At 35.8% G+C, this 11,533-nt stretch overlaps 1 pseudogene; it reads left to right on the top strand.

The window, feature by feature from the left end:
• The first annotated feature begins 6,058 nt into the window (after nt 1–6,058).
• LOC118933545 (MARCO-like protein) lies at nt 6,059–11,030 on the top strand (annotated as a pseudogene).
• Nucleotides 11,031–11,533: the final 503 nt, after the last annotated feature.

The following is an 11,533-nucleotide window of genomic DNA, read 5'->3' as shown; positions in this document are numbered from 1 at the left end:
TTCACAAAAGTCCAATGAGATAGGTATTATTTTAATATTTACCTTACATAAGAGGACTCCGATGTACAGACATCTGTGATCAGTAACCAAATCAATAAGAGACAGAGACATAATTTAAATTCAGGCAAACTGACCCTTAATGTAAGAATTGTGTAAATACTCTTTTCTTTTCATGGACTTATTAACAAGTTAGTGTCTGAAGTGTTTCAAGGTACCAGTGAAAAGCAAAGAAAATAAATAGGTCTGAGTATTTGAACTGTGATCATTAAATCTGCAAGGCCAATTATGAAATATTCATCCCCCAACACACCCTGGAGCGTCATCCTACACCAAGTGGGTGACATCTGATAAAGACAAAGAGCCTGTTGTATTGTTTGAGTTCTGATACAAGCAGGTGGTATTTTATTGTAATTAAGAAAAAAAATTTAGAACATGGACTCTCTCACAATATAATTCTATGACATTAATCTGTGTTTCTCATTAGAGAAACAAAAATAATATCTATATAATAGGTTATTTTAAGAATTGAATGATGTAACTCATGGAAAGTATTTGGCACTGTGTCTGGTCCTTAGTAAGTTTTTAATAAATATTAGTTATTTTTAATATAGAATATAGAAATAGAAAGCAAAATATTATGAAAAGACCAGTGAATCAGGATACAAGTGCGACAGAGATGATATGAGAACAAAAAAACCTTATGTCCTTGGGCAATCTGTTTTCCCTTTTACAGCTACGTTTAGGGCTGTGGGGTCCCGCGGGGCCCAAGCTCACTGTTCCAAGACCTCTGAGTCTGGAAAACAGCCTCAAGTATGTGATGGCATCAGACATCATAGGCTGTCGGTATCTGACCTGGCCATAGCACATACAGGGCCACATACACTCATAATACCTATATTTGTACATGTGGCTATTTATATTCTGTGGCCATTGTACGGTAAGCAAATGCACGGAGGAGGGAACACTGGAGTAGGAATCTAGCCCAAGCTCTGCCATTACATTGGAACACCAGAGATTTATTTCTTGATCCTCCCTTTCACATAAGTAAAATCTGGGATTTGGGCTGGATGTTCTTTAAGGTATATTATAGGTGTGTAATTCTGTAATTAAGACATCTCCCAAAGCTCTTTGCATATAGTAGGTGTTGATCAGTGTATAAAGCATTGAAATAAAAATGTTAACATCCTAAAATCCTTGGAAAATGTGGTAGTAGAAGTAGTAACACAATATTTTTTTAAGTACCTAACTGGTATTTCTGCTATGTAGTATGTAATATGCTCTTTTGGAAAAAATTAATAGTAATACATTTGTTTAAAGATGGATTTAGAAAAATATAAGTAGCCCACAAACAAGTAATATTAAAATGGCTGTAAGCAGAAATAGCTGATCAATTCAAAGAAAAAAGTATTAAAATAACAGGTAATATGCCAAAAAATTGTAGACTTTGTTTTTTGTAGATTTCTTTTTTGGGAACTCCCCAATCAATAGATTATAGAACTGATTTGTTTGTGTGATTTGTCATGGCCACAGATATTTTGAAAATACAATGGCATCCACAAGCTTGCTCTTCAGGAAATGAAAATATACACACACAGTAAATTTTGTTCCATAGACTAACGGAACCATTTATCTCAAATTAAAAATCACTGTGCTAGAGGTTTTCCCATATCTCCACTGAGCAAGGATTTACCCTTGATATCAGAGATGTAAACTAGCATTAATATGTGAGGTATAACCCAGTGTATACTAGAGGAGACTCAGAAATCTTTTCCATATTGCTGCACCAAGATTTCTTTCCAGCCCTGACTTACACTCGAAACGTAGTTCTGTACCAAAGACCAGTTGATCTCCAACTGAGGAACTCACAGGCTAATCTTGAATATTTTCCAAGACTCTCTTTCTAGGAAGGGTATTCCCACTTTCCTCATTAAATAGTTAGTACTACTAAAGTAATGTTTTAAGTATTAAATTAAGTATTAAAAGCATACAAAGTACCTCAATAAATGGTACCTATTATAGTTACTATGGGGTCTTGATTCAATGTGAAAAAATAATCATTGTTTTGTCAACAATATTATAACAATTATCTATTGCTACACAACAACTCACCTTTAATTTAATGGCTTAAAACAAAAACCATCATTTACTGGCCCACAGTTGTGCAGTTTGTACAGGCTCAGCAGGTGTGATCGACTTCTGCTCTGTATGCTGGCTGAGTGGCTCTGCTGGGATCCACAATGACTTCAGTTACAGCTCTGATGTTTCAGTGGGGTGGCTACAGAGATTCCTCTCTCTGTCTCTGCCTTTGTCTCTCTTTCCATAATCTTTCAACCAGCTCTGCCAGACTCTTATGGCTTAGACCTAAAATTGGTATGTCCTCACATGCACTGTTCTGATGGCCACGTGACATGACTGGCTTGGGGTTGAGGGCAGGAAGGGGGCATGAGCACCTCTTTAGGAGAGGTGTGACATGCACAAGAGTGATGGAGGACTTTTTGGTGTCAAGCTCTGTAAATAATACTTGAAAAACATGCTGCTTCCTTTGAAATATAATTGTAAGACTGATTAGGAGTGGACATGATATGGAGGGTAACTGGAAGTAAGGTCTGAGAAATCAGTTGTAGAAAACCTGGACCTGAATGGCTAAAACTAACAAATCTGATGAGCGACATGGTGCCAAGTCATTTAACTTGTTTTCTCTTTAAGTATGAAGATGAGATCTTTAAGAAAAGTCACAATAATAATTTATGGTGGTAGTGATAAATAGGGTAATCTGGGGGTGTGAAAGAGATTATATTTCAGATTCTATCCCTAAATTTGCAAACTTGCACATCAAAAAATTTCCACATTGTGAAAGTTTCAAGAATAAGTCAATAAGTGCCTATTATAGCCAAATTAGTCCATGACTATTAATATTATGGACTGTTTTTTATTACTGTTCTGTAGTTACTGCGTGTGTATTCAACTAAAGTGAAGTTGGCAGAGGTTATGTTTCTAATCTCAGATGCTTACCTAAGTATAATAACAATAGCTAACATTAATGGGAAATGTAAGTGTGTGTTTCAGATATATGCATCATCTCAATAAACGATGAAGTTGAATACATTTGAATTTGTTTGCATTGAAATTTTGTGAAGAAATTGATGCCCAAAGCTGAGAAGTTGCCCAAGCTTCTATCTCAAGTATGTGCTACCCTTCATGACTTGGCGTTCTGAAACTAACACCTCCATAGGGGTGCAGACTGGGTGAAATGATCAAATAAGTAAGTCAGGTGAGAAATGGCAAAGGGCCTTGCATTAGGTAGCAGTTACCTACTGCTTGACCTTTGGCATCTTTCCTAATACTTTGAAGTATTTGATGAGACGTGGTAACAAACTGGCAAGTCTGGCTCTGACAACTTTGGCAAGGTAATACTGAATTTAAGAGGAATTATGTTTTCCATGTATTATTAATTATATTTAAAAGTCCTGACCAAATATTCAATTTTTTGCTGGATTCAGGTCAACCTATCTGTGTCTACATCTGAATATCCCAATGAATGCTATACAGCAGATGCCTTCCTTCCTTTACTGTGCTTGATCTTTACCCACCTCTTGGGGCCCAAAGAACCAAATATGACATGTCCTAATCTTTTCTAAGGAAGAACTGAAAGGAACATAGTGGTTTAGCATTCAACAAAAGAAAGCTAAAAAGGAGTTCAAAGTCCCTTCCCTCTGGCTGCATGACAAATGATTTGATAGGATCAAATCAGGTAACAGGACACAGAAAACTATAAAAGTTCACAATTAGAAACCAAGGTCACTAAATTGCACATAAGAAGTTTTTCCACAAAATCACACTAAAATACTCCTTCAGTGGGGTGTTATTATCGTGATATTAGAAATAAGAGGAAAGGTAGATAGGAAGAAAAAAGAGGGAGAAAAAAATTAGAAAAAAAGAGAAATGGAGAGAGAATAACATGCATAAGATCACATAGCTAAAAAGGAGGGAAACAGATACCTCAGGTCATCTGACTCCATTGCTATTGTTACTTCCACCCAAATATGATGACTACTGAAAGAACAGCCTTGACCTAGAATCCCAATCCAAGATATGTGAGATACCCTCCCCCTTCCTTAATGTGTGGCCGTGGTGAGCATTTTCTGAGCCTACTCCAAAACAGAATTTTGACCATATTTCCAAATGTAAAGGAAGATAATGGAAGACAATTCTAAAGGTGGGAGAATTCTCATCGTTAAAGGAGAAATTAAATGTTCATTTAAGAAAACAGGAGGATTAAAAGCAATTATTCAAAGGACCTTTGGAATGGTTTGGAAACTAGAGAGAGACAACAGTGCCTTAATGCAACCAAGAAATTCTTCAACTAACCTGTGGAGGTAGTCTCTGAGGTCACAGAGCATAGGCTTCATGAGACTTTATTGTCTCATTGCAGTATCCTCAAGTACAAGGCACTCACATCATACTATTTATGTCTGCTGTGTGCCAGTGCTAGTATACTAAAAACCATAGGTAAGACAGATGATGGCACTAAGTATGTAAAAAGCATTGTTTAGGCAAATTGCAAATACAGTTATTGTGGTCCATTTGATATTTGGAAATTTACTGCACTGAGTTCTGATATAAATATCTGGATGTGAAAACAACTTGCATCAAATTTACCCTTTGATCAACATATGGTTCAGCAAATGTAGCAAAATATTGACTGAAGAAGCTTGGTGGCATGTATATGGGTTTTCACTGTACAGTTCTTACAGTTTGTATTTTGAAACTCTTCATGATGAAATTTTGGTAGAAATTATCTGATCTTTAAAAAGAAGTATATATATGCATAATGCAAGGTTCTGGCTCACTAAGCCTCTTTTGACATTTATATGAATCCTGGTCAGTACTGAGAATGTTTATGTAGGAGTAAAAAATGTTTCCTGCTTACTATAGAAAAATTTAAAACCAGTCCTTTTCGATGTCATGAAATTGTTGGCTTTGTTAAAAGAAATTATTTTTCATTTTCAAAATTTCTCTTCTAAATAAGCTAAAGTGAAAAACAAACACAACCCAGAAACACTAAATCTGAGGATTTTAGAATTGTAAAGGATTGTAAGAATCATCTAGCTCACCTCCCTTCCCAAAACTGAAATTTTCTTTAGAAACATAAATGTTTATCCTGCATCTCCATCTGGATCTACTCAGATAAAATAATAACTTCCTTTTCCATGTCAATGCCCGTCAGTGATGAACCCAGTGGCAACATCACTCTTAAGTCAGCCTTTATTCAAGCTTATATTTCCGCCTGCCATAAACCAACCTTATGCCATATGGCCTCTAGACCTCACTTATCAAGGTCATCTTCTTTTGGACAAGATTCCATTAATTCAAGTTTCTCTTATATAAGGCAACCAGTCTTGAATACAACATTCCAGTGTTTTATAATATTGAGTTTATGACAGACTAAGAGCCCAACGTGATTTTCACAGCAGTTTCTGTTTGGCGTAATAGCTTGAAGCATGAGGGCCAATCAGTGGTGTAATGTTGTTTCCCAACGTGAGATCTATTGTACCTTGTTACCTCATAAAAATATGTTACCTATCATCATTCCATACTAGATTCATTCATCACTTACTAATGACCAACACTCAATGCATTTTTACTTGCTTTTAAAATATAATTTGAGGTAAATAATTGGCACATAATTCATTTGCTGGAAAATGTCATGGGAATCTTATTGTGAATATAAAAATGTATGGGGTCAATAGCAGTATTGACTGAAGATTATCTATCAACAATAAAAAAGTAAACATTGAATTGACCACTTTCCCAGATGTGTTTCACCTTTTTTTCTTTTTTTTCTGTGAGGAAGATATGTGATAGAAGCATATTAAAGTCTGGTTATTATGGGAGTTAGAGGGTGAAGCTAATTTTTAAAATGACAATCCACTCAAGAAGCAACACCTTCCAGTTTGTGAACATTACTCTGTAATTTTTTAACAAAGTGACAATGTGTAGCAATTAGGGTGGAGGATTTTTCAAATATATAACATGGTGGTGATCAGCATGGTTTATTCAGAAAGCATCCACTGAAGAGTTATCCTTAGAACCATCCAACAACCAAGTCTGAAACAACTGACTCTAATAGGGGGGCTTCCATTTTCCTTCCCTTCATGTTCTTGGCCATATTCTCAGGTAAGAAAAGTCACATTCAATGACTTTCCTTTCAACTTTCAAAGTAAAGAAGTAGAAATGTTGAGTGATTTAGTAATACTTTGTCAGAAATTTTTTAAATGGGTAATATCTGCCACACAGAAAGATGGAAGAAATAATTTCAGATGACATAAATATAGACAAGAGGCATAAAACCAGTAACTGGGTGATATAACAATGAATAGTTTGGTGTGGCTTAAGAGAAGCAGGGGCAAGGGAAGAGGGAAAGCAAAACATTACAGTGGAGAGAAAACTAGTCTAAAAGGATTATGAAGTCTGTGAATATTCAGGTTCATCTACCTTTAAGGATATGGTTTTGCATAATCATCTAGGACTGTATGGTCATATAGAAAGGGGTTCAAATCCTGGGTTAGCAATTTTCTATTTATGTGCTCTTGGAAAATATAACTTTCTTTAGCCTGTGTTTTCTCATTTTTTAAAATGGAAATAACAGATTGTTATAGGAATCATGCATACACTAGCTCTAGCTGCCATTACTTGAATTCTTCAGTGCCTATCACTCAATATACTTTTCTGTATTCCTTACTTTAGTACAGTTAGGTTATCTGTTTTCAATACAGAAATTTTCAGCTAGTGAGGTAGATTTCTCAAGATAATAAATGGCACAAATAGTATGTTTTTCAGTGTAAGATTACAATAAATGAAACAGAATCCAACTTATCTCCAAATTATGACCTCCTACTTGACAATTTTTTCTTACATCTAGTGAAAAGAAATAATGAAAGTAAAGTACCTATGACCTTCAGCTCCTTGTAGTTGGAACATAAGAAATAGTGGTTCTCTTTTCATTGAAAACATTGTAGTTGTTTCAGATTGTTGAGTGTAGGTGTGATCAGAACCATTCTGCTGGGAAATATCGACCTGTAGTGATACTGAAAATTGATTATGTATGAGAAAAGTTGTATAGAGATGCCATTTAGGGAGCTGTTGAAGTAACGAAGTTAAGAAATAAGAATATAGAGCTAAGTGATGGGATGGAAAAGGGAGGAGCAAAGAAAAAAATAATATGGTTTTATATATAAAACCATAATCTCTGGTGGTTATTTGTTCCTTTCTTTTATATGTATGTATGTGTATATATATATATATATATATGAGAAAAAATAGCACAGAGATAATATCCCTTACTATTACTTTTATCCCTTAATATTACTGTTCCATGATGGCAGATACCATATCTCTTATGTACTTCAGTGTCTTGCTAGACGGCATTTAGTATGTATTCAGCAGGTATTTGTTGCTGGAAGAAAGTATATGAATACCAGATGTAGTGGTTACTTTGATCTGGAGGGTGAAGAAGAGAGAATGCCTATGACAATAAAGCAAGGCCCAGCATGTTTTTAGAGTTTGTAAAATCAGAAGAGAAAATTAAACTACAAAATTGAAGATAATTATTTTATAAAAGTTTAACTTAAAAAATAGATGATCAAAACCACATTCTGATATCTTAGTTACCTTTTTTACCTAAAAATTCCACCCCTAATTTTTATCTTTCAAATGTATAAATATGAAAAATGATGTATTATTAGGATTTTCATGAAATCATTGTAATAGTAGAAGAGGAAATAAACTAGCCGCTCATTCCTAGAAGACTGGTTAAATAAATTATGGTAAACTTAACAACTGAGATAGTAAACAGTCAATTAGGGAAAATAATTAAGGTGCTTAATGTTTATGATGGCATCTTCTGTAGGGTAAGGTTAGGAATACTGGAAAGGGTTCTGTGATGTGGAGAAGGTTTTAATAGGCATTAAACAGCACATGCTTGATTCATCAGGAAATCATTAAAAGGAATTTGGGATAGTATGAAGCCCAGTTCAAATAATTCAGATTCCAATTTAGAAATAAGACAAGCCTGCTTGATCCCATGATTTTTAGAAACCGTGTAATACAGTCAAGAAAAAAAATGAAGGGGCCAAAATATTCAGGTTATGAGATGCAATGGGAAGATTCTGCCTTGAGGTTTGGTTAAAAAATCAAAGAGGCATTAAATACATACTATATTGTGGGAAAGAATGCTATTGATTTAAATTCTTCAAGTTGAATAACTTCATTTTTACTTTTGTGTTTATGGTGTATTCCAGTATCTTCAACCCAACCTTTGAAAACAAGTGTTTTTAAACTACAAGAGGGTCCAGAATCTGCACTTATTCTAGAGGGAACAAATGAAGCTAAAATTCAAAGGGGACAGAAGGAATCGACTAAGCTGGGACGTAGCAACATGCAAGGATGACCATGGCAACCAGCCAGGAGAATCAGGGGATTCCAATCAGCCTGGGAGTCTGCAAGGGAATTCAGGAGGATCTAGTGAGGAAGGGAATCCAGAGGCTTCTAATGAGCAAGGGAAGCCAGGATCTTCTGGCCTGCAAGGGAAGCCAGGATCATTGGGCCAGGAAGAGAAGCCAGGATCTTCTGGCCACCAAGGAAAACCAGGATCTTCTGGCCAGCAAGGGAAGCTAGGATCTTCTGGCCAGCAAGGAAAACCAGGATCTTCTGGCCACGAAGGAAAACCAGGATCTTCTGGCCAGCAAGGGAAGCTAGGATCTTCTGGCCAGCAAGGAAAACCAGGATCTTCTGGCCACTGAGGAAAACCAGGATCCATTGGCCACCAAGGAAAACCAGGATTGTCTAGGCAACAACAGAGATCAAGACCATTTTACACTCAACAAGAAAGAAAAAGTGTAGACAACCCTTTGAATCACAATATAAAGGAAATTCAGGTGAGTGTTAATTTCTTTTTTTCTCTGTAACTTACCTCAGCCATTATATTTTCAAGACTTGAAATAGTTAACAGAAACACTGCACTAATGATAAATGCTAATGGCACTAATTCAATGAAATGAGAAAGAATTTAGAGATGATTGTTTTTGTATACACCTATGATTATTAAGGAGTAGCAAGCATGCCCTTCCATTTCATCTCTCATTGCCTTCTGTTTTCCACTCAAGCCTTTCTACCTATACTGAACTAGCTCAGATCCTCATTAACTGAGCCCATATCTCCACCAAATTTAACTTTCATGCCCATTTCCATCCCATCTATGATCTACAAACTACTTAAGTGCTACTTGTAAGGACAAATCTAATGTATTTTCCCCTGATGAAAATTTCTCAGTAGTGTCACACTACCTAGAAGATAAAATCCAAATTCCTAAGCATGTCTGGAATGTTTATGATGGCATCTTCTGTAGGGTAAGGTTGGGAATACTGGAAAGGGTTCTGTGATGTGGAGAAGGTTGAATAACTTTTCATGATTAAACCATGTCCATGATTGGACATTACTGGATATTTCATGTCACTCTCGCTCAGACATCATCCACATTGTACAGAATCATTTGATTTTCCATGAATTAGTATTCAAAAATCTAAAGATATCCATTAGCACAGACTGTGTCATATTGCTCTGTAATTGATTTGTTTATTCAATTGTATCATGAACTTCTTAAAGAAAGTGGCATTTCTTTTCAATGATATCCCCAGATCTTAGAACAAGGCAGGTATATAATAGATTCTCGTGAGCTATTTGTCAGATGAGTGAACAAGTGATATTTGAAAGTCATCACTGCAAACATGCGCACATCCGTGACTCATCTCTTCCTTTCTCAGTCCTGCTGGGCACTGCCTTCATAGCCAATCTTTCTCCCAACCACCAGACTTCTAAATCCATTTAACAATGACTCTAGACACTACACTTAATACATCCAACACAGTTTTCCAGAACACTTCCTACATCACATTATCTTAACAGAAACTGAGTTTTTAAACTCATAACTTATCATTCCTCAACACCCTTTCAAATGAAATATGCCTGTCCCTCCTGGTCTATGTCTAGGCTGGCATGAAGCAGTAATCTCCCAGGGACATTCATATCATCCATATCTTAATGTCACCACCAGCAGGTTTCTGAGTGTTTAGATTGCCACTTAAAATTTCTCAGTTGTATATTCTTTTCTGAAACAAGGATGCTAATCCTGTCCATTTCACAGAGTATGTGTGAGTGAAAGTAATGGATTAGTATATGAAAAACATGGTCACCTAGAACCAATGGAAAAGACCAGGAGACCTGTTCATCTTCCTCAGTTCTAAGAATGCTGAGCCCTCTGTTGAAGTTCCTCACCCTTCCAAGTAGTGTCTCTGTCCTCATCTGCTAGTCAAAGCTTGTGTTCACAGGCTTTTGTCATTCTATAACTTGATTCTGAGAAAATGCTTCAAGTACTACTCAACTGAACTCTGCAAAATTCTACCTCCTGATTCATTTTCTTTAATGGGATATGAAATAAGAAAGGCTCAAAAAATTTGGCCATTTGTGTTTTGTATTTGTATATGTATGTAACTTTTCCTTAATTATTGCTTCCTCAGATAGGGAATGGCTTGTCTACAAAGAATTAAAGTGGAAGCAGTCTGTCATGTAGTAAGAGTAGGGGCTCCAGAGTCAGATAACTCAGGATTTGGATCCCAGCGTGGGTATTTAATTCTCATATTATTGTGGGCTTGTCACTTAAATGCCTTGTGTGCCTGAGGGCACAATATACTTTCCTTTCAGTATTGTTGCATGGATTAAATAAAAGTACAAAGGACCAGCAAAATCATTGATTTAGCACAATGTTAAATCAAAAATTAATTTTATTACAATATCAGAATTAAATTAAGTTCCCTATACTCACCTAATGGTCTTAAACATTACTGTAGACTGGCAGTACCAGCAACAAGAACCCAACTGGAAATACAAACTGTCAATCTGCCTACCATCCAGTCTGTGGCTCTGATGGGAAGACCTGTGGCAACCACTGCCTCTTTAATGAAGCAAAAAGTTAAGAGGACGTTATGTTTCATTGTATCAGGAAGTGCTATTCTTATCCAGAGGGAGTAATAGAATATATTTCTCTGTGTCTCTAGTTTTCTCTCAAATGTGCCTTTCGTTTTTGTTCAAAGGAAACATAACAAGATATTTAGCACTTGAATAGTAAACTCATTTTCTGAGAAAAATGTGATACATTCAGCTTTTAAATAGGAATAAATGTATCATTGAGTCATTCATCTGCCAGTATTTATTAAACACCCACTATGTGCCAGGAATTGCTATAAGCACTAGAGGTAAGGTAGTGTGCAAAACAAACCGAATCTCCTGCCTCCTGCTTCCATGAAGCTGCAATTTTGCAGAAGAGAGCAAACAATCAAAATATATCAGAAAATGAAGAGCATTATGAATCCCATGGATTACTTAGTGTTGACCACTAAAATATATTTTAAACTTGAATAACAATATTAAAGGTGGATCTGATGAGCTATTCAAACAACTCTATATATAAATAAAAAGA

The sequence above is a fragment of the Manis pentadactyla genome, chromosome 8 (assembly GCF_030020395.1).
Source record: "Manis pentadactyla isolate mManPen7 chromosome 8, mManPen7.hap1, whole genome shotgun sequence".
Taxonomy (NCBI): Eukaryota; Metazoa; Chordata; class Mammalia; order Pholidota; family Manidae; genus Manis; species Manis pentadactyla.
The sequence above is the reverse complement of the archived record's forward strand: the minus strand, read 5'-3'. Positions and strand labels throughout refer to the sequence as shown.